A 25902-nucleotide genomic window follows, 5' to 3' on the forward strand; every position below is an offset into this window, starting at 1 on the left:
CATCTGCCACGCCCATACCAGCTCCAAAGCCAGGTAGTTGGAGCAGATACACTGGGTTCTTTGTATGTCTGCATAAATTGTAGACTACAAAAAATAGTTTGCAGCATGGTGACTGATATCACAGTGACTCTAGGAACAAACTGGTGAGGAACTCGTATCTTCCCAACATTGGGGCCTCTGATCTGTGAGTATATTACTCTCCACTTACTTCGATCTTCATTAATTTCCTTCAGTAACGTTTAAGTCTTCACTATGTAGATCCTTGTCATCTTTTGTGAAATTCATTTCTGAGTACCTTGAGCTCTGAAGGAACTAGAAATGGAATTGTTTTTCTAATTTCATTTCCTGTGCATAAAGAGGTCACTGATATTTGAATAATAAGCTTATATCTCCCAACCTTGTTCAATTGAGTTCTTAGTTCTAATGCTATGTTTTGCAGATTTCTGAGGCTTTTCCACATAAATAACCATGCTAGCGTAGATTGAGATGCAATCCTTTTGCTGTCTCTCTTTTTGTCTTTTGTTTGCATTGCAACAGAAGTTAAGACTTCCAGCTTGATGCTGACTGGAATTGGTGGGATCAGATAGCTTTGTCTTGTTCCTGATGCTGGAGGAAGCATCTGATACATACCATTCCTTATGAGCGGCTGATTCTTTTGCAAGCATCTTATTTTATCAAATATTATCAGATGGAAGGTATTCTCTTTTGTCTCAGTTTTCTAGGAGCTTTCATCATAAATGAGGGTCAGATGCTTTTCTTGTATCTTTTGAAAAGATCACCCAAAGGCCTCCTTGGAAAGAGGGGACTGATTCACTTCCCTGCCTTCCAACCCCCTAGATCTCAGCTGCCAGTTGGAAACCCCACCTTCAGAGCCCAACTGTGGCACTAGGGGAAAGGGAAGACAGTACCAAGCCGTGAGACTGGCCAAGGCTTTAAGGTTTTGATGTGAGGTTTTTGTAGTTAGTCCATGTGGTCTAAGTGTCAGTCCACTCATCACCACAAGACACCCTGTCCGCAAGGATCATCAAAAATGCTCATTCTTTAAGCTCTCAAAGCTTAGTTCCCTCCAGAGATAACAAGAGATTCAGTAAACACAGTCCCCAAAGGGCTAGTTCATTTCTTGGAAAAGGAGTTCTCAGATCACATAAATAGCTGGACCATGAAGACTATGGTAACCATTCACAGAATGGAGAAGTGTATTCTCAAGAATTACACCCAGAGCTTGAGTTGTGGTTCAGAAAGGGGGTTTTATGTTGTTTCTGTTGTTGTTTCGGTTTTGGCCTCAGAAAGGATGGGCTGTGTGTATGAACAGGCTCTCAGCAGCAGGCAGGGCTGGACCATCATAGCTGGCATAGACTCCAGACCCTGGCTTGGGTAGCAGACATTGGACTGGTCCATATCAGTCTCAGGGTACTCTCTCAAGGGCCCTGCTTAGAGAGAGGAGAAGCATTTCTCTTCAGAAGAAAGCACCTGGAAAATCTGTCCGGAGAGTTGGCCATGATTTGGACAGCACTCTTTCCCTGTGTTTCTGCAGCTGAAATCACCAAGTGATGGACCAAGAATCCCAGGCAAGAGATGGACATTATTACCAGATGGACACCCAGTGCTGCAGATGGAGATGCTCCAAACAATGCAGGGAGCTCTAGCACTGCCAGGAAAAATCCTCAGATCCTACCAGGCCAGCCACTGTTGCCTTCTTGGCCTCCTGAGGTATTTCCACATCACATCAAAGTTACACCCATGACACTGTGTGCCTCACTCCTGGCTGTGTCCTGCTGATGGGCTGCTTCTTTCTCTGCTAATGACAGTCGGTCTCAGGAGAGCAAAGAATCAGAAACGCTTCTCGTGGTGTGACAATAGAACCCTACTTGTCCCATAGATTCCTTTTCAGACGGATCAGCCCTCGTCGCTGGGTAATGGGGTCTGGAGAAGCAGTTTGCTCTTCTCTGAACCCTTACATGTGTTAGTAGTGACAGCCTAATTTGGGGAAGTGAATTTGGGGCAAGTTCTTTATTTTGAAAATAGAGAACAACAACTCTCTTCCCTATCCTGTTTCTCTTTCCCTTCTTCCCACCTCCACCCCATGAAAAGGAAGAAGAGGGCCAGTATTCAGGGAAAATTGAGTGATGGTGAGGAAATGGCTGGGGAGCAGATTTCCTACAAACTAAGGGCCTCTGAGCTTGAGTGGCCACAGCTCCCACGGTGCAGGGCTGGGCCTTCCTCACCGCAGAAGGCCCTTTGTGAGTGCTCTCGAGAACATTTAAGAACTCAAAAAAATCAGTCCTCCCAAATTTAAAGACCCAATCCAAAAACGAGAAGCTGAGATGAATACATGCTTCTCAGATGAAGAAATGCAAGCAGCAAATAAATATGTGAAAAAATGTTCATCACGTCATTCAAGAGATGCAAATTCAAACAACACTGAGCTTCTATCTCACCCTGGAAAAAACGGCTATTACTAAGAAATCAACCAATAACAAATATGGCTGTGAGGAAAACGAAACCCTTCTCCATTGTTGGTGGAGGTGTATACTGGTGCAACCATTGTGGAAATCAATGTGGAGATTCCTCAAAAAACTAGGTTTGGAGAAACCATTTGATCCAGCTATTCCCTTTCTTTTAAACATTTTTTTTGGTCTTATTCATTTTTATCGGTACCAGGGATCGAACTCATGACTGCCTGCTTGCAAGGCAGGCGCTTATGCCGCTGAGCTAAATCCCCAGCCCCTTAGCTATTCCCTTTCTGAGTATCTTCCCAGAAGAATTAAAAACACCATCCCACAGTGATATGTGCACCCATTTGTAATAGCTGTATCTTGGAAATAACCTAAATGCCTGAGGAATGGGTAAAAAAGATGTGATATTTCTATACAGTGGAGTATTACTCAGGCATAAAGAAGGATAAACTGGAGATTTTTATAGGTAAATGGATGCATTTGAGACCACACTCATAAGTGAAACAAATCAGATGCATATGTGTAAACATCATATTGTCTCACTAGTGTGAGAAGCTGCAGGAAACTATATATATAAAAGATAGTTATACCACTGATTTTTCTGAACCCATTGAAAAGAAAGGTTTGTGCTAGTATTGTTTCTTTTCTTTCTTTTTTTTTTTTTTTGTCTTTTTCGTTTTTATCGGTACCAGGGATCGAACTCATGACTGCCTGCTTGCAGGGCAGGCGCTTATGCTGCTGAGCTAAATCCCCAGCCCCTCTAGTATTGTTTCAATGATTAAATGCAGATGTACTCTGAGTAACTGATCTGAAGACAATACACAATGCATACACCACTGTTAACCCTAATTATCATGTTTTGAAATTTTTATTTTTTCCTTTAAAATCAAATCAAATTTAAAAAATAAAAGACTTCCCTTTGTGCAGGAAGACTCAGAACTCTGACAGATGAGTGTAGACAGGAGAGAGAAAAAGGAAGGCAGGATCCGAGTGCAGGCTTGTCATTCTTCGTCACACAGCACTGTGGGGACAGTCACTCTGCCCGCTGTCACCCACCTCCATTCCCACCTGCATACTGGCTCTACAGCCTTCAGTTGTACCTGCCTGATGGTCCGTGTGAAATCCACATGACCCCTAACCTGTCACCAACCACGTGAATCTCTTGCATGGCCACCAGTATGGCACCTGGGGGTCATGGACGTGACTTCAGAGCCATTGGAGGGCAGCTGGCAACGAGGCAGGGATCGGCCCTGAAATCTGGGACACAGTAGTCTGGCCACTGGGTGGGCCCGACCACCTTGCGCGGTGTGACCTTCCAGATGAGCATCTGAGTCCAGCAGATTCCGATAATCCAGACAGGTAGGGTCTAGTTAGGTATCTTGGATATTTTCTATTTCCCAATTAGGAAACACAGCATATGGTAATTTTAAGATAACTATGCAAATGAGTGCCTCAGTGAGGAAATGTTTGATGTTTTGATCAACTTTAGCAATACAGAGAGAATGGGCAAGTATCTGTTAGTGACATGGATTCACATACAAATGTAAATCACACAAGTCCCAGTACTCTGAAAGGTGAGTTCGAGTCCAACCTAAGAAACTCAGCAATGTTGCAAGACCCTGTCTGGAATTGAGAAAAACCAATTTTTTGGTTTTTGGCTGGGGGTAAAGCTCTTCCTCCCATACACACGTGCTTGTGGCATCAGTATCTCTGTCACCACCAGATCCCTTTGGATTATGTCACCGCTTATTTACAAACACCTTGCTTTTGCTTTAACTGCTTCACTTAAGATGCGGGGACCCTGAATAAAGGATGCATCCTAGGAAGAATGAGCCACATACTCCAGGGCATCAGAAGAGCCAACTTCTGCCCTCATTGCTTGGATATAAATTGGTTATCCCACTGTAACAACTTCTTTTGGCCGCAAAAAGCCAGATTAGCATATTCGACCATTGGAACTGCCAGGCTACGGGTTCTGTTTTGTTGCTCCCTGTTCATGATTCCACCAGCACCTAAAAATAGCATTAGTTGAGGCTGTTGGAGCCAATAGTTCTTCCCCAGATAGGGCTCCTTTGGTTTGAAATTAACTGTTGAAAGTCACAGAGCACAGCGTGCAGAAGCACAGCATGGTCCCGCTGCTTCCTTCTGTACTCACAAAATACTGGGGTAAGATAGGGCAGGTCTGGCCCCAAAAATGGGAGTCAAACTGCCACCAGGGAATGAGGGTTCTGATCCAAAGTATCCACAGACACTGGGGAAGCTATTTATTGATGGCTTGAGCTTTGAAACTATGGATGATAGTTTAAAAGGACATTTTGAGGAATGGAGCACACTGGGATTGCATGATAACAAGAGATCCTCCCTAAAATGCATGGGAGCTCCAGTTTTGTGACTTGTTCTTGTGTTGAAGAGGACGGAAGCAGCAATGTGTGTCTGACCACACGAAGCTGGTGGGCATGTAGTGGGACCTGAGAGAGTGCTTTCCAGGGACACTGGTAAAGCCTGGCACAGATCTGACAGGGAAGAAAATTTTGGTTGGCAGGTTTTACAGAAGACACAGAAGGATACAGGTGGAGAGATTACTTTGAAAAGTATGGCAAGATTGAAACCACAGCAGTTATGGAAGACAAGCAGTGTGGAAAAAAAGAGAGAATCTGTGTTCGTAACTTTTGATGATCACGATGCAGTTGATAAACTTATTCAGAATGGGACACTATTAATGGGCATAATTGTGAAGGGAAAAAGAGTTTTTCTTTAAATAAGAGATGCAGGCTTCTGGATCATGAAGAGGCCATGGAGGTGGACCTGGCAACTTTATGGATGATGGAAGAAACTTTGGAGGGGTGGAGGGAATTTTGGCCAAGGTTGAAACTTTGGTGGAAGAGGAGGCTGTGGGGCTGGAGGAGGGGGCAGCAGCGGTGGTTAAGGAGGAGGCGGTGGTGGATATAATGGATTTAGAGGTGATGGTGGTGACTAGGGTGGTGGCTCTGGTTACAGTAGTAGAGAAGGCCATGGTAGTGGGGGACCAGGATGTGCAAACCAAGATGGGGGACATGATGGTGATGAAAGATATGATGATTACAAGGAAGGAGGAAATTTTGGTGCTGGTAACTCTGGTAATGGCGGGGGCTATAATGATTTTGAAAGCGACAGGGGACAGCTCTGCTCAGATTATGCCCTGAAGGAGGCAGGTCTGTGAAGAAGCCTGGGCAGTCCCTATGCTGGTGGTTATGGATCTGGTGATACAAGTGGTGGATATGGTGACAGAAGGTTTTAAAAAATAGCAGAGAAAGACCACAGCTCTTAGTAGGAGAGAGCAAGCTGTCAAGAAAGCTGCAGGTTACTCTGAGACAGTTGTCCCAAATGCATTGTAGAGGAACTTTAAAACTCTGTCACTGAAGGAACCATGATCCATACTCAGAAAATCTTAAGCAGGAAACCCATTCATAGTCAGAAAAGTTAGTGCAGCTTAAACAGGAAACACTTCTGGATCAGGACTGCCATAGCCACAGTCTACAAAAAGTGCGGCTATTGATCAATGCATGTATATTCCTGAGGTCTTTATCTACAGTAGCTTTTTCTTTTTGTTACATCAGGTATATTGCCCTGTTAATTGTGATAGCAGCACCAGGAATAAAAACTAAAGGAATTTTTTAATTTTTCAAAAACAATCATTGAGCAAATAAATGCCTCGTAAGGTGAGAAGCTCAGTGAGAATTTGACTGCAGCAGGACTTTTGCAGTAAGAGTTTACGAACAAAATCAAATCTTGTGTTCAGTCTGGGGAGATCTCAAAGGCAATAAGGGGTGTTTGGGTGTGTGCTGACAAAACCACTGTGCTGCCCAGCCCGAGCCTTAGCAAGCCCGAGCCTGAGACTTCAGAACTACGAGGCCCAGCACGGCCAGTGCACTGGGCTGGCCTGGCTGCCACTCCCAGGCAGACACCGTGCAGGCCGGAAGACAGAGGCTTGACCAAAGCCAGGGAGTGTGGACCAGGCGACTGAGCTCAACCCCAGGGCTCCCGACTCACAGCCTCCCCCCAGGATTTGCTCTCCCCCCTAAATATACGTGGCCCCAAATTGTCACCAGACCCCAGGAAAGCACCAGCTTGTCGGAGATAAACACCAACCTCAGCACACCCAGTCATTACCAGATCAGCGGTTCTTGTTTAGGTCTTTTGGCTTGTTGTTCTCTCTCTCTCTCTCTCTCTCTCTCTCTCTCTCTCTCTCTCTCTCTCTCTCTCCCTTTTCCTTGATTATATCCACACACACACTCAGTTTCATGGCCCAGGAGCTCAGTTTGCTCTCTTGATGTTCCTGGGCGGTCACCTGTCAGTGCACGCTGTCCTGAGGTTCCTCCTCAGGCGCCCCAGCCCTTCCTCCAACCCCACAGCTGCTCCTTTCTTTTCCTTCCTCCTCTCATGGAAAGCTCTACCAGCAAGTCCCGAGGGAGGAGGCCTGAGGTTCTTCCCCTGGGCAAGCAGGACTGGATGGATGACATAATCCACTTTAAGTCTTAGGAAAACAAGCGTGTGGCCCTTGGCTCTCTTGGGCTGTCATTTTGGTTGCCTCATGGCGCTGGGCACAAGGCCAAGGAGCCCAACCCCAGCCCAGAGACTTGCAGAGCTGCAGGGAGCTCCAGCCCAGGGCTGCCTGCTGCCGCCTGCTCCCCTCACAGGAACCCTGGGAGGTCCACAGAATCTAACCACTCTGCCAGTGGCCTGCGTCTCACTGCCTCGCCTCCCAGAGCCCACGATTGCTGGGCCACACACTGCTTCACGGGGGCTTCCACCTCCCTGTGTGCGATCTGACGGGTGATTTTACTTAACCTCCTGGTATCAGAGAGTGTGTCAGCTACCACTCTGCTTCAGGAAGAGGCAGGTCCGTGGGAGCCTGGACGCCTGTGTTCTGGATCATGTTGAAGAAAACTGAGATTCTGTGAAGAAAGATGACAAAATACTGACGAACGCTATATTCCAAAATAACCGCAGGAGGAAAATCCCAAATGGCCATCAGGAGCGCAACGGTTAAACGATGAATCCTATCAGATTACGAGTGAAACGCTACCTATGTACCAGACGTGCTTAGACACACACAAGGACAAGAGAGTCCACAGAAGTACACACAGAACAAGCTTCCGTTGATGTAAAATTCTGCCATAGGCAAGCATATCCATTCAGATAGGAGTCAGCACAGTGGGTACTGCAGGATGGGGAGGGAGGCAGGGTGGGAAAGCGATCAGTGATCAGTGCTGTGTATCTTTCATTCATACATGTGTTACCAAAATTCACCCAGCTCTTATTTTTAAAGATTGATGCACTTTACTATATTCCTATTATAGCCCAGTAAGAGCTTACTTTAAAATGTACAAAGGGAAGGAAGCATCAACAAATGAGAAAAGGTGGGCCAGAGGCTCAGAAGCAGGGAATGTAAGAGCCCAGGGGAATCAGGAAGAAGCCTTTCAGTGACAGGGCAGCAGGAATGACCAATGTGGAGAGACCCCTGGTTTGGTAATGAGAAGTCACTTGCCCTAATAGACACATTTCCAGCAGGGTGGCTTTAGCTTGAAGAAAAAGCAAGGTCAAGGCAAACTTGGGGACGAGGATGCAGTTAAGATTTAGAGGGACACAAAAGACTGAAGAAGTCTGTAACAGAAGAAAAGAAACCCCTGGGACAGAAGGGGGAGGGAGGGAGGCAGAGAGGGGGGAGAGCAAGAGCCTCAGGAAGCAGTGGCATCCTGGGGACGTGGTGCGGAGTTTGGCTGGGAAGAGGAGACGTCCGGAGACAGGAGAAGGAAAGCGGTGGTGACATGCCAGGTCACTTCTAGTGACCCGGGGTCCCGGGGTGTCACAGCATGTGGGGAGCACGTTATTCCTGTGGGAGGGAGGGAAGACTGTGAGCCAGTTGAACAGATTAGTTGTTGTTAGGCTATAAAGAGATTTTAACAAGAAATTAATACTAAAAGTGACAGGAGTCCTGACCTGTCATTGGATGGACACCCAAGAAATCCCGTTTGGTCATTTGCCAGTCCTGTTTGGGGACCTGAGAGTTAATGCACAGAAGGTGAGTGACCCAGCTTACTCCAAGCTGAGGCTACCAATACACAATGAGCAAAATGCTGAGAATTCTCGGAAAATGAAGCTGTTAACAAATGCTGGAGAGGCTGTGGGGAAAAAGGAACTCTCCTGCACTGTTGGTGGGAGTGTAGAGTGGTGCAACCACTGTGGAGGTCAGTGTGGAGATTTCTCAGAAAGCTGGGATTGAAGTCCCATTTGTTCCAGCTATTTCACTTCTAGGCATAGTCCCAGAAGAACTGAAAACGTCATACCACAGTGATATATGTGCACTCATGTATATAGCAGCACAATTTGTAATAGCCAGATCTTGGAAACAGCCCAAGTGTCCATCAACTGAGGAATGGATAAAAAAGTTGTGGTATTTTTATACAATGGAGTACTACTCAGCTATGAAGAAGGATCACATTGAGCTATTTATAAGTAAATGGGCACAGCTTGAGACCATACTCATAAGTGAAATAAATCAAACTCACATGTATAAATACCGAATAGTTTTCCAGTGTAAGAAATGATACAAATACATAAAAGTATGTGATAATCATGATTCCCTATTATATGGCTTTGAAGCCTTATAAAGTTTTCACTCATTAATTGGAATAGTTTTATTCTGGGCTGTTTGATATTATTGTCTGTGATGATATGAACAGTTATTTTGAAGAAAATAAGCCATCATAATAGCTAGTGCTGATTTAATATCATCTTGTTTTGAAGTCCCATCAAACTGTTGTTCTTCTGTCTCCATTGGTTTTATCATGTTGTATCTTATTGGATTTTATTATATGTGACAGTATAAACAAAAATTTTTATAGGCAAAGAGATAATATAGAAACCATTGTTCGTTTTCTGTTAGCTGGTTCTAAATACCCTATAATACTTTCATCCTCTTGAATGGTTTCACACTGTCTTGATATGTTTGATGCTATAGTATACAAAGTTATACTCAGATATTTCAAGAAAAGAGACACTATGGTAACTACTATTAAGTTGGGTTATCTTGTGGCGAAATACTATGTTGCTTAAATTGTTCGGTTCTGACCATATTGTTATGTCATTATGTCCTCTTTTATCTCAATCTCCCCCTTTTTAAAAAATTTATTTATTTATTTATTTTAATTAAGGGAAAAATTTTTAAAAATTAGCAGGATATATTATAGTAACTTTTTTGATTTCCTACTAACTTGATTTGAAGCCCTGTATTACTCTCACCATCTTGTTTTGACTGATTTTACTCTATTCTGTTTTGCTTGATAGTATCAAGTTTGAGGGTATAAGCAACTACTCTGAGGGCAATAAGATGCACTAGGATGCCCATTCTGGTTTGACTATTATCTTCTTTTGAAGTCCTGTAATGTCTCCAATGTTTATGTTTTATTGGTTTTGTTTTTTACTGTTTTGTTTAATTTTATTATACCTGATGATATAAGCAATTCTTTTTAAGGTAGCAAGAAGCATTATGGTAACCACTGTTGACTGTTTTTACATCATGTACTATGTCCGTCCTTTGTTTTGACAGACTGCTTTGTTTTGTCACATTTGGTTTTATTCTCTTCAAAACAAAAAGTAATAAGAACTGTGGGAGTAATAAAACCCAAAATGTGTCAATGTTATTGTAAAAAAGAGAGGAAAAGAAAGTGCTCTAAAGGATACAACTTCAAGTGTGTTTAGATGTGTAAGATACGTGACCATATTACTAAGTTTTTGTTGGATTGTTGAACACAACTGTTTGCAGTCTCACTGTTTGAATATCCACTGTATATTTTGTAACTTGAACAACAATTTCTAAGATGACAATATGTAATCTATTAACTAGTGATTTCCTACTGTTTATTTTTTCTGAAATTCTATATAACTTGTACCCTTTATCTGTTTTTTTTTTCTTTTTTTCCTTAAATACAATTTTAAAAAAAGAAATTCTATATTACTTGTACCCTTTTACTGTTTTGGGTTTTTTTCTTTAAATAAAATAAAAAAAAAAAAAAGAAAATGAAGCTGTTTCCCCGAAAAAAGATCTCTGATGACAGAAAATGATGGTTTGATATTTGTAGCATCAGAATGAAGAATGGGTGTCTTACTTTTCTCATTGCTGAGATGCACTGCAGACTACCAAATACCCAAAGTTAAGAAAGGAAGAGTGTATTTCAGCTCACAGTTTGGAGGAGGTCCAGCCCATATCCGCTAGCTCCAAGGCTGCGTGGCTTGGCAGAGAAGAGTCATGGAGGAGAAACAGTCCACGGGAGGCAGGAGGGAGTGAAGCAGTAGCAGCAGCCTCACCGTCATCCCTTCCCGGCTGCCTGCCCTTTGGGTGGTGTCACCCACACCCAGGTGAGCCTTCCCGTTATCCACATCCGCAGCTATGCCAAGCTAATGAGTGGGCTAATTACTTATTAATAACCACACACCTTAATCCCAGCATCACACACTATAGATCCAGCCATCTCTGAAAAGCCCCACTATGACCACATGAGGCTTTGGGGGGACATCTAAACATAACCATAGCAGGTGGGAGCCAAAAGGTTTTGAAAAACTAGAGACTAAAAACTTTCTAAATTTGGCATAAAACATGTATTTGTAGATTCAAGCGTCTCAGGGAACCCCCAACAGAATAAATTCAAGTGAATCTGTATCTAGACATATAATAATTAAATTACTGGAAGCTAAAACAAACAAATTATCCTGAAATAAGCAATAAATGTATCATGTTACTTGAGAATAACAGTTATTTGAAGGATAGTAGTTTTCTCATCAGAAACTATGGAAACCAGAAAGCACTGTTTTTTAAAAAATTTGTATTTGGAGAACAATAAATTCACCAGCAATTGTGAAGTCTAATGCCTCATGGGCCTACCCCTGAGGTACCTCAGGGCTTAACATCTTGTGAAACTGTAAGACAATACCCAAACCAGGAAACTGGTATTAGTACAATGTGTTTGCATGGGTGCTTGTGTGCATGAATGTGTGTGTGGTTCTGCACCTTTATCCCAAATGTAAATGCACCTCAGCTCAACCACAGTCGTGATGCCGAAGTGCCACACCCCAGAAGAATCATCCCTCTCCCTGCCCTTCACAGTCACAGCCACTGCTGCTTCCACCACAGACCATAGCCTGAGGCAGAGCTAGGCTGGTCTCCATCTCTGTGATCTTGTAATATCAAAACTCTTCAATAGATAAAATCATACAATATGTGAATTTCTGAGGGTGGCCTTTTAAATTCTATATAGTGCCCTTCAGTGCATTATGTGAAGGTCTCTAGCATCTAACCTCTGACAAGTTGTTGCATTTCTTGTTAATTTGTTCATCTTTATTACTGTGAAGTGTTTCATGGTATGGACATACTGCCATTTGATTGGCTATTTCACATAGTAGAGTATGTTGCTTGTTGCTAGGTTTGGGTTATTAATACAGAACTTCTATGAAGAATCATGTACAGGTTCTTGTGTGTGCATACATTTCCGTCTCTCTGGAACACATGCTCAAGAATGTAATGTAAAAGTGTTTCTTTTATACTATGGTGTGAATGTTCATTTCTTCAAATTCATATGTTTAAACTTACTCTCCAAGGTAATGGTGCAGGGAGACAGGTGCTTTGTGGAAGGTGATTGTGTCAAGGGCAGCGTCACCATGCTCTTATAGAAGATGTGCCCAAGAACTGCCCCAAATGAGGACGTAGCGAGAAGTTATCATCTACAAATCAGGGACCTGGTCCTCACCAGACACTGGATCCATCAGCACCTTGACCTAACACTTTCCACTTGCCAGAACTGTGAGCAGCAAATGCTGACTAAGCCACTCACAATATTTTTTATAGCGGCCCAAATAGACTAAGACACTTTGTTAAGAAACCCCAACAACTGTACAGGGAAGCTCCACCATTTCACACTCTCATGAACAACTTAGATCTAGTTTCTTAGCATCTAGGCTACATTTGCCTGTTGTCCCTATTTTAAATTTTATCTTTCTTAGCTGTTCTAGAAATTTCATGCTTTGACATTTTACACTTACATCTGTGATCCATTTTGAGTTGTTTGATCAACACAAAACAGTGAGAGTTAATCACTGGATCAATGGATCTTCAATTATTTCAAAAGTGTTTGTTGAAAGAGCCATCTTTTATCCATTAAATCCTTCTGGAACCTTAACCAAAATCACTCAGCTATAATATTATGAGTCTACTTTTTTTTCAGGTTTTTAAAATTTTATTTAAAGAAAAACTAAGCAAAACAGAAAATAGCTAGAAATAATACATACATTCAGAGAAAAAAATAAACAGAAATCACAAGTTGATGTTTACATATTGTCGTTTTACAAATAGCTGTTCAAGGTACAAGAGTGGAATATGTAAAGTGGGAATTCAAACAGTGACACTGCAAACAGTTCTGTTCAACTGTCCAACAAAAACTTAGTAACATGGTTGTCACTCCTATACACTTAAACATACATGCAGTTATCCATATCTTCATTTATGTTTAGATTAAACAAACTAAAGCAGGTTAAAATCATTCTGAACAAAGAATAATAGTATTGCTGGATTTCACATCATGACACTCTGTCATCAGCACTGGGTACTGTACTGCTTTTTTAAAAAAATTTAATTTAGGGGCTGGGGATTTAGCTCAGCGGCATAAGTGCCTGCTTTGCAAGCAGGCAGTCGTGAGTTCGATCCCTGGTACTGGTAAAAACAAAAAAGACAAAAAAAAAAAAGTTAAAAAAAATTTAATTTAAAGAAAGACTAAACAAAATAGAAAATGGGTAGAAATAATACATAATTTCAAAGAAAAAATAAACAGTAAGAAATCACTAGTTGATGATTACAGATTGTCTTCTTACAAATAGTTATTCAAGATACTAAAGTAGAGCGTATAAAGTGGGGATTCAAACAGTGAGATTGCAACCACTTCTGTTCAACTATCCAACAAAAACTTAGAAATATGGTTATCAATCCTATACACTTAAACCTACATGCAGTTATCCGTATCTTCAATTATGTTGACATTGAATAAACCCAAGCAGGCTAATATAACTGTGAACAAAGAATAATACTATTGCTGGGTTTCACATTATGACACTCCAGGATCAGCACTGAGTATTTTAGTGTCTCTTTTTCTTCAGAGTATCTGTTCATTTCATCATGTGTAATAATATCTGTTCTCATAAACTGTTTACAGATTCTACACATGCATGAGTCTTAACATGTATTTCTATCCTTTCTATATTAGAGGGAGAAACAAAACAAAGCAAGACAAAACAAAACATATTCCTATAAATGCATGAAATGAAAAAAACATATAAGACCGTTGTACAGAGTTCTATCATGGTTCCTGTGTTGTCTCTTGTTATCTCCAATAGAATTGGCTATATCATCAGACATAGCATAATTGAATATATTAGTACATAAAAGTATTAATAAAAACACAACTTTGTATATAGTATAGAACTTCAAAAATCAGCAGTTATCAAACCAGAATGTGTATCGTAGAGTCTTGTCATCTTCAGTGTAGTTGCCTATACTCTCAGACTTGATACTATCATATCAGTTTTGAATCAAATCTTCTCTGCCTCGTTTCTGTTATGCTCTTGTTTGTCATCAGCTGTATCTTCTTCATTCTGTTTTCTGCTCCATTCATTGAGGCCTCTCTGCCACTGTTCCTGGAATCCTAGTACTTTTCTCTCTCTCTAGAATGCCCTGCAGTATTCTCTGTAGACTTGGACTGGTGGCTGCAAATTTCCCAAGTTCCTCTTTGTCTTGGAAGCATCTTGTTTCTCTATTAATTTCTAGAGACAGTTTAGCAGGGTATATCAATCTGGGCAGGAGGTTATTTTCTTTCAGGGCTTGGAGTATTTCGCTCCAGGCTCTTCTTGATGTGATGGTTTTTGTGTCGAGAATTCTGCCGTTATTCTGATGGGCATTCTTCTATTTCTGTTTCTTGTCTCTAACAGCTTTTAATATTTTGTTCTTATATTGACTTTCTGGGATCTTGATTATTATATGCCTGGGTGTAGCTCTGTTTTGGTTGTAGGTGGCTGGAGTTCTGTATGCCTCATATATTAGAATATCATTTTCTTTTCCTATGTTTGGGAAGTTTTTCTTAATTATTTCTGTGAATAACCTTTGTAGTTCCTTTGTTTGTACCCCAGCTTCTTCATTTACATTCTTTATTCTCAAGTTATTGATCCTTTTATCATCTTCTAGCCTTTGTACTGTTACTGCTTATTTCCTTGTTATTTTTACAAAGTTTTCCCTTTCATACTCCCACATTGCAAAACTGTTCTCCAGTTTGGACAATCTATCCTTAGTTTCTTTCAAGCTGATTTGCCATCTTTCCACAGAGTTTTTAATTTCCTGGTGATCTCTTTGAATCTGCTTCATGTATTCTATATTTTTTTATATTCTTCACCAAATGGTTCTCTCCTTTGTTTGAGTTCCTCCCTTTTTCCATTTGTGTCTGCTTGAGGGGTGCTTAGTGTCTCTTTTATTAACCTTCTTATATCTTGCTTTATTTGGCTAAATATCTCACTTTTGAACTCATCTATGAGGTCCCGAACATTATCTCTTTATGTCCACTGGTACTGTGTCTGATATTGCATGTTTGCTGTTCTCATTCTCCTTTGTATTTACCTGTCCTGGGTCAGTGTTCTCAGGGTTGGGACCTGGGGACTTTTTGTTGTTGCTTCTTCTTCCCATCTTTTTTGTTTCTTCCGGGAGGCCCCAGTTTCTTTCTTTGTTGGTGACAATTCTTCTGACACGTGCTGGCTAGATGACTCTTCCCACTGCAGTGTGCTAGTGAGTTGCATACAGGGACAGCATGTGCTGGTCCCTCCCCTCCGGATCAGTCAAGTGCTGTGGCCTGCACTGTATTACTTTGCGTCATCTCCCCTCTGGGTCGGTGGCTGCGGCGGGGTCAGGGGGACGGCAGCTGGTGGGTGCCCAGTCACTCCCTGGCCCGTGGTGACAGGTCTTGCCAGTGGCCTGCAGGAGCCGCCATGAGTCTACTTTTGGATCCTCTGCTCCCTAACCTCTGACTGCCACACTGCCCTGACTGCTATGTTCACCTTGATCAGGGAGAATGATTCTTACTTCATTCTTCTTTTTCCCACTTGTCTGTCCTTTGCCTGTCCTTATAAATTTTGGAATAATCTTGTCTACATCTACAGAAAATATTGCTGCTGTTTCTAATGGGAATTTCGTTAAAGTTGTGTAAGAATTTAGGGAGACTTGATAGCTTAAGGATCTTGAGTCTCCCAATCTGTGATATGTGTGTTTCTTTCTATGAAAACTAACTTTGGGAGCTGAAGGTATGGTTTAATGATACAATGTGGTACCTTTTGCTAGATTTCTAGTTTAGGATTACCTTGTGTGTGTGTGTGTGTGTGTACAGAGTATTATATTTCTAATTTGAATGTCTATATATTCATTGCTATCACATAAAAACATGGTTATGCTAATCCTGTTCTCCTGTTACATTGTGTTACATTGTTGCTACCTGTTGCTTTGCTTATTAGTCCTAAAGGTGTGTGTCTGCGTGTGTGGGTAAATTCCTTGGGGCTTTCTACAGTACCTCTATGTAATTTGCAAATAAAGATAGTTTTATTTCCTTTTTTTTCTGTTCTCATACCTTTTGCTGCCCTTTCTTGATATACTATACAATCTGAAAGTTACACACTAATCTTGCCGTGGTTTTGATTTTAGGAGAAAAATACTACCTTTTTCATCACTATGATGTTTCCCATATTTTTCAACGTTTTGAGTCACATTGAGAAATTTCCCCCATCCTTATTTTTTCAATGTTTTCATCATGAAAAGCTGTTGAATTTCGTGTCCGTCTTTTCTGCATACTATAAATGATCGTGTGACTTTTCTTTGTTGGGTGTGTTGAGGTGATAAATCGCACTGATTTCAGAATGGGGACCCAGCCTTACATGCCTGGAGTAAATTCCACTTAGTCATACTTCTGTTTCATACTGCCAGATTCTATTTGCTAACTTCTTTAAAATGCTTTTATGCCTGGTATCATGATGAGTATCGGATTATACTTTTCATTTTTCAAATTGCCCACATCTGGATTTAGGATCCAAGTAATGCTGGCCTCATGAAATGGATCAGGGTGTGTCTCTTCCCCTCCTGTTTTATTTCCTTTTTTTTTTTTTTTTCTGTTCTGCATACCTTTTGCTTCCCTTTCTTGACATACCATGCAATCTGCACATTACACACTAATCTTGCCGTGGTTTTGATTTTAGGATTTGATTTAGGTTTTAGGTTTTGATTTTAGGATGTCCTACAGACATTGGTAGAATTCACCAGTGAAACTCACTGGTCTGTCAATTTCTTTTCATGGAGTTTTAAACTATAAATTGAATTTTACATAATAGTTGTAAGGTTATGTTTCATATTAGGTGCTCTAATTCATATGTTCTATTTCATATTTGGGAGTAATTTGTGCTTTTCAAAGAATTTTGTCTCTTTCATCTCAGCTGTCACATTATTCCTTGTGTGTGGTGTTGTTCATGGTGTTTTTACCCATTTGATGTCAGCAGGTCCCCCGCGAGTCCCCCGTTTCATTCCTGATACTGGTAATTTGTGTCTTCTCCCTCTCTGTTTGTCAGTCTTGCTTAAGATTTGTCAATTTTATTCATCTTTTTTTTAAGAACTAGCTTTGACTTCACAAGTTTTCCCTATTGTGTGTTCATGCTCATTGCTCTCTGTTCAGGTTTATTCATTATTTCCTTTCTCCCGATTGCATTGGTTTTTTAAAATTCTTTTTCTAGTTTCTTGAGATGAGAGCTTAGATTATGTGTTTGATATTTTCTTCTTTCTAATGTAAGTAGAGCTGCTACAAATTTTTTTTCTCGGTGCTGCTTTAAAGCATCCCACATATTTTGATGTGTTCTGTCTTCATTTTCATTGAATTCTGTTTTTATTTCCCTAGAAACTGATTCTTTGAACTGTGTGCTCCTTAGAAGTGTGTTGTTCAGTTCTAAGTATTTGAGATTTTCCCCACTATGTCTGTTATTGATTTTAGTTGGATTCCACTGTGGTCAGCGAGCACACTCTGTGTGATTTCAATTCTTGCACATTTGCTGAAGTTTGTTTTACAGCCCACAATATGACTTATTTAGCTTTACAGTCCGTGGGTACATGAGAAAAAAGGTACACTCTACCAGTTTCAAGACAACTCTGGATGATACCGTCTAAAACTGGTGTTACTGCCCAGAGAAGCATTTGGTAGGACACTAAGATACCTATGAGAGCCTGTTGGTGGTGACATTGCTGGGTCCCTCCATGCCCTTGCTGATTTCGTGTTTGGTGTATAGAGCACTTGAGGGGGGGGGTAGTAAAATCCCAACTGCAGTTATGAATTTGTCTGGCTCTCTACTAAGCTCCGTCACCTTTTGCTTGTATGATTTGACTGCCTTCTTCTGGTCGGTGGCGGGGGGCAGCCCACGCCCTTCACACGGCTCCGCTCACACAGGGGTGAGGGACCACCTGATTGCCGGGTGAGCGAGTGTGGAGCTCAGCAGTCCTGACACTGCACTTGCCCTCCTCTGACACCAGCTGGGTTGAGGGTGTTGGGGTACCAAGGGCTCTGGTCAGTCTCCCTGTCTCCACTTTTTAGTCTGTATTTGTTTTATAGGATGCCCAGGATCTTTAGTCATATTTGGTGAGAACAGACGTTCTTTGACTTAGGAGGAAGTTATATTCCAAGGAGCCCATGGTGCACTGAAAATACTGCAGATTGAAAGGGCATTAGTAGACCCAAGGCCATTCAGTCAAGCCATCAAAGCCGAGCACGGTTTGTATATCTACTCCATCTTTCTAGAAGTAGATGTCTCAAAGTGTGAAACTTTCAAAATCACAGTTCAGCCAGTTTTATCACACAGGATGAGAGCGGTGAGAAGGATGGCATGGGCCCCGTCTCTCCAGGGAAGCAGAGGAGAGAAGATGGTACCTTATGTGGGTGGCTCTAGAGGTCCTTGGGAGCAGCTGGAACTCTGAGCCCTGAGAATGATGAGTGACAGCTGGACTGGGTGGGGCAGACTCTTGAGTCCTGAGAGCTCCAGGGTGAGAGCAGAGGAGCTTGTGTATGGAGCACGGCAGGAAACGGACAGACCAGAGTTGTGTGACAGTGTCATCCTGCAGAGCCACACTGCCCGCTGGATGCTGTTCCCCGGACAGTTGAGGCAGGAGGGACACCTGGAAATGAAGGTGTGACAGTGGCTCTCGGCTTTACCCTTCTCGATGTCACGTTCACATTTTAACAGGGGCTTCCCTGCCTGCACCCTGAAAGTTGGGTTCTGTGAACAAGGAGCAGGTGCTGGGCCCAGGGGCGGGGTCCCTGCTACTTGTCTCTGCTGAGGTCGATGCTGCCCAGGCACATGGGAGTCTGGACACTTAGGCTGGGGGTGCTGTCCCCCACCCCAGCATGAAGGGAAGGGAGGAAGGGACAGCACAAAGACAGCAGTTGTGTGGTGATGCATGGCCACATCTGCCTAGAAATAGAGCAGGCTCCTGAGGTTTGCCTGTGTGAGTGGCATCCTGGCTGGACCTGGGGAGAGGCCCCTGGGGAGGGTTGAACAGCCCTATTTCCTCTGTGGGAAAAGAGCGCCTGGTGATTGTGAGCCCAGGGGCAGCCAGGCTGGTGTGTGTGCATGTGTTTGTGTACGTGCATCTGTTTGGTTTGTGTGACTGTGTAGGACTGGGGCAGATGGAGGGGGCCTGGCCTGGGAAGGGCACTAACTAGTCTTTTGGCAGCATCCTTGCCTCCAGGAACCTCAGGGTCTGGTGGCTGAATCAGTCAACACTCTCATCCCCCAGATCCTAAGCCCTTAACTCCGGGTGCCTCTCTCCATCCCACCACAGTGACAGTGCCCCCAAGGCATTGACACAGCTGCACCCCCTGCCCCAGCTCGATCCAGGGTCCTCACTGCACACTTTCTCCAGGTCTGTGGGGTCCCCTCTCCAGCCACACTGCCTGGGCATCAGCCTCGCAGGGCCCCTCATGGCCACTGCCTTGCTCCCTCATCCCAGATCTCCACGTTCCTCCTCTCCCCACAGCACCTGCAGGAAACGTCCTAACCAAGACTGAGCCAGCTGGTTCACCCCCAAGTGCGGCATGGAGAAAATCACTCTGCCTGCGGCTGAGGCTCCCTGATGCTCCTCCAGGGCTCCTTCCTTTCTCCTCTGTCCTCAGACGACCTCTCTGTCCTCAGCACGAGGCCCTGCTCCTGCCTCCTCCCCCGGTGTCTTCTGGCATCACCTGCCTGCCCCTGTTTCCAGCACAACTTGAATATTTGGGTCATGCACCCCGCCCTCTTATCAGAGCAATGAAGCTCCCATCCCCATTGCTTTTCTCTCCCCTCTTTAGAAAGGGAGCAATTTGCTAAAAGAAAGCCAGAAACCACAGCTCGGTGACTGAGTCCCACTGCGTTTTAAAAGAATAAAGCCACTGTTGAAAAAAATCAAGTTGTCAAATGACTGATTTCACAGACTACCAAATCACTAAACGCTTACTTTAGTAACTTGTGACGAGTATCATAATATGTTTCATAGAAAGTTCCAAAATCTGCTAATGATTTTTTTCACCATTTTGGCTTTTGATTTTAGGTACTTGAGATGTTTTACTTAGGGCTTCTCCACCCAGTTTTAGATTGAATTTAAAGGCATGTGGTTCCCATTTGTGAAGCTGACTGGCTCTCAATAGTTACTTACAAAGGTTTTGGCGATTCGTGAGGCTTTTTTAATTTTAACCTTTGGTTTGCAGAAAAGATGGTTTGTCCTTCAAGTTCAATTTTACACTAATTTGCATTTTCTCTATTTTTTTCAAAGTTGTTTGGCAGTCAGCCAATGAAAAGTTTTTTTCCTGCATGCTAATTCTCACATATCCATGACAACTTCCCCAGTGATAGAATTCCAAACTAGGAACTATGGTCCAATTTAGACACAAGTCTTTAAAATTAGAGTTGACAGTAAACGCAGTTGAGGAAAAACTCATTGTCACCAAAAAAAAAAAAAAAAAAAAAAAAAAAAAAAAAAAAAAAAAAATACTATACATCCAGAGGTTCCCCACTCCCTAAATATGGAAACCCACATAAAATTGACATTTCCCAGAAATAGACAGAGAAATCCATTGCAAAGACTGGTGAAGATATACCTGATATGCATAAACCAAAACTATGCTATCGTAAGTGAAATAGAAAAACAAACTGAAGGGGAAATCCTTTGTGCTGTGGACCAGAGTACACAACTCCCATAATTTCAAAAGTAATTAACCAAAACAACTTTTGGGTGAATTCCAGGGAGAACTCATCAGGGAAACTGATCCTCTAGTAAATTGGTTTTTAGCAAAATTTTAGCCAATTGGCTGCTGGGAAATGGTGATTTGTCATTTTGTACATTGGCCCGTTTCTTCAACTTTTCCATTTGATCCCAGGTGTTTCCCTTTATAAGTCATGCAACAGGTATGTAAAGCCCCCAATCCTGCCAGTCCCTTTACAGTTACAGTCAATGAAATGGGCTGGACCATCAGCATAGTCTCAGGGAAACGGACTGCCTCTAGAAGAATGTGTACTTCCGTTTGCATTTTTAATTCTTGTGGCTGTTTCCTTCCTTTTCCTCCATATTGACCTAAGGCCTTGTCTCTGATGAAAACCTCCAAATACAACTCATATAGACGCGGTTAAGAAAGATTCACCTTCAGGGAGATCTGAACTTACCCTGCCAAGCAGGTGGTTTAAGTGGATCTTCACCACACCCACCCATGCTGCCAGGGCCTGGCTGGTTCCTCTTTGCCTCTCCACACCAGGCGGGCTGCTCAAGGCCTCTTCCTTTGGAGCCCCTCTTCCTCTCTGGTCCTGCTTTCTCCCTCTGGTAAAGCTCTCCCCAAATCCTTCCCCCTGCTGTTCTCTCCTGGATCACCTCTCCCTCTGCCCTGCCCTATTTCTGGGTAATGCGGAAGCGCTCTCCTTCCAGGAACTTGTCTTGTCCATCTGCTCTGGTCATGGTTTCTCCGTGGTGCTGTCCTTTCTTCCTGTCACTCTCTTAGAGGTCAGTGATCCCAGCTGAGTCCCTAGAACCAACCTCTTCCATAAAATGGGTGTCCATCTGCCTGTGGATTTAGCCGGCTCTCAGATGCTTCCCTGGAGTCCTGGGTGTTTACCTCGGGCTCTGGATCATTCACAACAACGCTGATTTGTCTCCTGGATGTCCAGAGTTCAACACATGCAAAGGTGATCTTGTCCCCTTCCCCCCGCAGTGCCCACTGCCTAGACCAGGGAGCTGGGGATCATCTTGAGGCCTCCCTTTCTCACCATCACCAGTTCCCAGCTGGGCAGCTGCTTCTAAGAATCTTCTCTCAAGATCCCATCTTCTCTCAGTGCTCTGCATTCAGCTAGCAAATTTCTAGGCCTGCATCACTCTAATCGTGGACTTCGTTGCTGGGAGTTTCCGGAGGGCAGGATAACTCTGACTTCCTTTTATTACCCTGAGGTCTAGCAGGTGGGCGCCACTCAGCAAGGTTTTGACAGCAAGAGCAGCAAAACCTCAGAATGCTCAGCCCATGAAAGCCCAGTGCTGACCCTGACAGCGTGTGGGAGGAACAGAGTGCCTCGCGGGGATCCTCAAAAACCAAGGTGGCCACAGCATGGCCAAACACTTTGAAAGACAAAAGCGGTCATTAAGAGGTACAGCTTTTCCTCCTGCTTGGGAAAGATTAATTTTCATTATTCTGTTCCTGTGATTCTGCTCAAAGGGTCACTGTGCTGGGGCTTGGACAACATAGAGGCTATGAACGTGCTCAGTGCGCACCTATTTGAAGATGAATTTGGCTCTGTCTCAGGCAGGAGGCTCCTTTTGTGTGCTGAGACCACTCTCTCTGCCTTATCACACTGGAACTACAGACACCCTGGCCTCTGCTTTGGCTCACTGTCGCAGCACTGAGAGGCCAGCTGTGGTGGCACTTGGAAGGGGTGAGCGGTTTGGAGCCTTCTGGAGTCAGGTGACAGCCTTCAAAGGAACTAACCACGGGCCACTCCTTACATGTTACTGATCTGTGACCAACACAGTCCAGGCGGGTCAGATTTTTTCCCCAGTCCAGTATGCCCATTGGCCACTCCAAGTAGAGATGATGTCATCAAGAGGACAGCCAAGCAGGAGGTGGCATCTGGTGCCCAAGTCCAGCCCAACAAGTCAACTCCTGGGGGCAAGGGAGACAAGTGTCTAATTGACCATGACGGGACAGAACCCTTGCCAAAGTCCTCTTCGAGAAAGGAGGGAGCCACTTTAAAATAAAAAATAAGCTGGCTCTGCGAAGCATGGTATGCCTGGCATCAACACCTAAGGGAGACCAGCTTGCCAAAGCTTTATGAAATATAGCTTTCAAAGGTCCAGAAACTGAAAGACAGGAGAGTGTTTATGTGGTAGAAAGCCACAGTGACCTAACTGGTCCATGGAGAGTCATTCAACATCCACGTTAACAATCAAATTAATCATGTTCGGGCTTACAACAACAGCCAGAATTAACAATGTAGAGTCCATTTCCAGCCCGGGCAAGGGTATGGTGCAGCTGTTACATCCGCACACAGCTCTTGACAGTGAACGTTTGTGAACGTTTGTACAATCGCCCCTGGAGAACCACTTATCAAGGTGTGTCAAAAACTGCAGAAAGGTTCACGATCCTGTTTGCAACAAAAATAATCCAAAATGTGGAGGAAAGGAACATCCATGTGTTGTCATTTTAGCTGCTGTTTTGATTGACATGTGCAGTGTTCAAATTATGGTTCATTACCAACGTTTCAATGCTCTGTTACGTACTGCAAGGATGATTACGGTTCATGCAGCAATGTGAAGGTTCTCTTACAACACCGTGTGAATACAGGGAACAATGACAAGTGAGAGAACCAATTTTCACAAGGGAAGCCTGACTCATGACAGCTGTGGTTTTGTCCAGGTGTAGTGGAGAGGAGGCATTATTTTTTTTTTTCTTTTTCAAATTTAGCCCAAAATGTTACAATAAAATATTGTCTGAGCTTGAATGGCTAGGAGGAGATAACAAGGTGAGACGGCCCCTCGGGTGATGGAGAAGGGTGCTGATCTTCCAGGGCCTGGGCCTGGCTTTGGAGAGGACACAGGTGGGGGCTGCAGAAGCGAGGAGCGTCCTGAGAAGTCTGGGAAAGACACAGCTGATCCCAGTGGAGAAGAGTTTGGAGACCTCACAAGAGGCTCTCTGGGAAACCTTCTGGCTCTAAATTGAGCAATCAGTAAATGAATGTGGCACCGGCCAGTGAGGTCCACGGAGTGATCTGAGAACGTAATGAGTCAACTCCAAGGAGGCTCCAAGATTCTGGAAGGAAGTCGGCCCAGGAGCAGGGCTGGAGAAGGGTCTGAGGTCCTCCCGGGCGGGCGGGTGGGTGGTGACACTAGGTGCCTGGATTTGGAGGTGCTGGAGAAGGGCCTGTAGCCCCCCAGGAGGAGGGTGGTGGAGAACAGCTTTAGGAAGGCATTCACGATTGCTTCTGACCTCAGAGAGCAGGTTTGAGTAGAGTCACGGGGATACACGCATCAGGTGCGTTGTCACTCAGATCTTTACCTCTGGGGGGTGGATGCGTATCAATTGACTGGAAAACACGTAAAGACATGTAGTGTGTCCCTTAAAGGAAGCCTGCAGGGTGCAAAGAAGGTCTGCATAGATTTCTTGTCCCTTCTTGGATTTTCTCTGATACCCTTAAGAAGGGGGATGCTACAAAACCGGGGTAGCTGTACGTGAAATGGGCACAAAGGGTCATTCGTGGGGACGTGGGAGAAGAGTCAATCTGCAATATGAGAAACGAATCTGAATGTAAATCAGGTGAAAGCAAAATGTCTTTTAGGGTTAAATGCAGAAGAGAGAATATGCAAAATGCAGGGGAAACCATGTCACCCTCCAAATGGGTGCCCTGCACCCCCATCTGCTTTGGGGTCTACAGCTGCCCAGTTCGTTTGCACATGGACGAAGAGGAACCTAAAAATACTCTCAGTATCTTCAGAGACATTTGGCAGCAGGAGACAGGGCTCCTCCCGACAGCTTCTAGCCTTGGTCACTTCCTCCTGCTCCTCGGGCCATGACTTAGCTGAGTCACCCTGCTCCCTGGGTCCCCAGATGCAGCTCCCTGCGTCCCCAGATGCGGCACCCCGCTGCTGCCTGTGCACCAGAGTCACGAGGGCCAACTGACAACAACCACAACCTCAGGATCTTGCTACCTGGTTACACTCATGGCTGTAATTTTTTGTTTTGTTCTTTGGTTCAAAGAAAACTATAATCTTTATGTAAAATTATGTATTGAACAGTCATATTTAAACTCATGCCAGATATTAAAATAGAGATACAATTTGCACAGTCTTAGAATCCGAACAGGAAAAAGCTTTCATTTATTTTTACCTTCTGTAGGTTCTGTTTCATAAGGAGTGCCTACTAAAGGGTTTCAAATAAGAAAGAAAGGTTAGAGATGTGCTGTAATCCCAGACTCACATGAAAAATAAATCTAAGAGCTGGGCATGCATGGTGATGCATCCTGTAATCCCAGCACTCTGGGAAGCTGAGGCAGGAAGGTCATGAGTGTGATCTCAGCCTGGGCAACTTAGTGACTTAGTGAGACCCTGTCTCAAACATGAAAAAGGTCTGGGGAGATAGTGTGGTGCAAAGGCCCTGGGGTCAATCCCCAGTAGCAAAAGAAAAGAAAAAATCTGAGTGGCCTAGAAAACCGTCAAGAGTAATGATCCAAAAGGTTGTGTAGAAGAATCACATTTTCTAAATTTTGTTTTTCTCTATAGAGCAATTACTTTTGATTGGTTTATATTAGTTTTCCAATTAAAACCAATAAAGATCATATTCTATTACTTGTTATTTTTATATTTTTTTCAGTTCTGGGAATTGAACCCAATAAAAATCCCATGCTACTTATTTATTATTTTTATTCTGCTGTAGTGGTAGAAATCAAAGCTAGGACCTAGCCCATGCTACGCAAGTACAAACACCGCTGAGATCAAACTTTGAAGAGGACTGGGCTCCAGGCCCTTCTCGGCATGGGAGGTTTTCCTAGTGATGAAATGTCTCCATAGTTAACCCAGTCACCCTCTCCCATAGTGGTTTATTCTCATTTCCTTCCTGGTTTTATCCATCCTATAGATCGGGAAATGGTCAGCAGATTCTCTGGATTAGAAGGACTGTGCATTTGATTTTGCTTTTTGTTGCAAAAGTTTCAGGCGTCTGCAAGGTAAGTAGAAGAGGATAACTCACAGATCACAGAAGGAGTCGTCCGCCTTCTGCGCCTCTCTTCCTCGCCCCTGCTTCTGTCCAAATAGGTCTCTATCTCCCTAGGAAGTCAGGGGTCAGCATCCCATCCCCCA

General features: G+C 43.5%; 1 pseudogene; it reads left to right on the forward strand.

Annotated features, from left to right (window-relative positions):
- Positions 1-16125, forward strand: part of LOC106026542 (heterogeneous nuclear ribonucleoprotein A3-like) — a 227102-nt pseudogene extending 210977 nt beyond the window's left edge.
- Positions 16126-25902: the final 9777 nt, after the last annotated feature.

Source organism: Cavia porcellus, unplaced genomic scaffold (genome assembly GCF_034190915.1).
Source record: "Cavia porcellus strain 051 isolate PalLab524CR breed Dunkin Hartley unplaced genomic scaffold, mCavPor4.1 scaffold_18, whole genome shotgun sequence".
In the NCBI taxonomy this organism is placed as follows: Eukaryota; Metazoa; Chordata; class Mammalia; order Rodentia; family Caviidae; genus Cavia; species Cavia porcellus.